Source organism: Octodon degus, unplaced genomic scaffold (assembly GCF_000260255.1).
Source record: "Octodon degus isolate 3935 unplaced genomic scaffold, OctDeg1.0 scaffold00029, whole genome shotgun sequence".
Lineage (NCBI taxonomy): Eukaryota > Metazoa > Chordata > Mammalia > Rodentia > Octodontidae > Octodon > Octodon degus.
This window is the reverse complement of record NW_004524605.1, coordinates 4,641,788-4,643,770: the sequence shown is the minus strand read 5'-3', so window position 1 is coordinate 4,643,770 and position 1,983 is coordinate 4,641,788.

Below are 1,983 nucleotides of genomic sequence, written 5' to 3'. Positions count from 1 at the left end.
GCTCGGCTCGGCCCGCGCGGGCCGCTTGGATGCGGGGTCCGCGGGGCGTCCGCTCGGCCGAGCTCACCGGGGGGACCCCGATACCCGATCCCGGTCACGCCCGCGCCGCACAGCCAGGATGGGGCCGGGCAGGGCCAGGCTGCTGCCCCTCTCTTCTGTCCGGTGCGCGCCGGGCGCCATCCCCGTGTGCGGGGCCGCGGTGCAGGTGACAGCGGCGCGGGCGGGCGCAGCGAGAGGGGAGCGGGGAGCAGAAAGCCTGCCGCCCCCACGCGAGCCCGGAATTAAAGGCGCCGCGCCGCGCCGCGCGCGCGCGAGCCGTTGCTAGGTGGCTGTGTTCCCTAGGGATGCCGCGGGCGCGCGGAGAGGCTGGCGTGCTTCTTCCTTTGAGCAGTAGTATCTCACCACAGAAGAAACCGATCTTTTTTTTTTTTTTTAAGAACACCAATATCCAGTTTTTAAGTTACATTTCCTACAGAACAGCTTAACGCAATTCACAGGGAAAAAAAAAAAACCAACCACCAAAAAATAGTTCTTTCTGTGACAGTGTATACGTTTTACAAGCTACCTTTTAAAGAACATACTTTTAAAACAAATTTTCTCATGATAAAATGTTTTCACTAGACTTTGCGAATAACACATCAGGAAAGCATACAGAAAAAAATATGACTTGAAATCACCATTAACATTTTGAAATATTCTCCCCCCATGTACTCGTGTATACATATTTATTCTTTAAAATTAAAAAAAAAATTGGAGTCATTTGTGGTCCTAGGTATCAAATCCAGGGCTTCCCACATGCGAGGCAAGCGCTTAACCCCTGACCTATACCCCCAGCCCATGGTATGTTCCTAAAAATTCGTTCATTCTACGAGTATTTATTGCGCACCTGGAGCGTGCCAAGATTTTTTCAGGCCCTGCGGCCTTTTAGTGGAGGCCTAGAGGAACTCATTTATTGGTAGAGAGCAGAAGTAAGGAGGTGAGTGAAATCTGTGTGATATGCTAAATAAATACTTCGGACAGAACAGCATGGGTGGCGAGACAAATAGTGAGGTGGGGCTGGGGATATAGCTCAGGAGCGCAAGTGCCTGCTTGGCAAGTGCAAGGTCCTGAGTTCGATCCCCAGTACCAAAAATAAATAAATTGTGAGGGTGGAATTAACTGAGGACTTGAGAGCAGGCAGTTTCCTGGATAGACAGGCGCTGTCTTTTTTGAAAGAACCACCAGGACCAGGTGGGGTCTGTGTCTTGACTTGTAAACAGTCCAGCACTTGAAACATGGAATAAATACATAACCGAGGCAGCGTGCTGTGCTTAGGAGAACAAGACTGCTGAATTCCACTTGAGAACCTTGGCTCTACCTTCAGTAATTTGCTTGACCTCTTGGGGCTCAGTTTTTGTTTTTTGGTTGTTATGTCTCTGAAAAGGGCAGAATGTGTGTACATAGTGCTATTAACTTAGAGCGATATCTGGCTCACAGGGCTGTATTTTTTTCAAATTATCATTAGTAATCCAGTCATGCTATTGCTGCCCTTGGAAAGAAAGAGAATAGTAAAATACATATGGCCCCTCCATCTCCAGTCCCAGGCCTCAGAGGCAAATTTGGCCTCTAGGGCGGTGCAAGATGAAGCGTGTCCCCCTCCTTTTATATTATCAGCATCTCCCCAGGGACAGAAGCTATTCTTCTGTAGATGGTTCTTCCCCGTCCTTGTCTCAGCCCAGGAAGTTTGTATTTGTAATCCTGTGGAAAAGTCACTGGAATTGTAATGAGTTAATTCCAATCTACCACTTCCAGTGCAACCCACAGCATAAATAGACACAATAATACCTCCGAAATGGTGGGGAACCAAGGGGGTTCCTGAGTCTGGCCACAATGACAGCTATCTGGGACAAAGGCCTTGGCCCAGGACCAAACCCAGATTTTTTTTATTTGTGAAGAAGGGGGTGGCTTGAGGATGAGTGACAGAATGGCGGGAAGCAGGTGAGC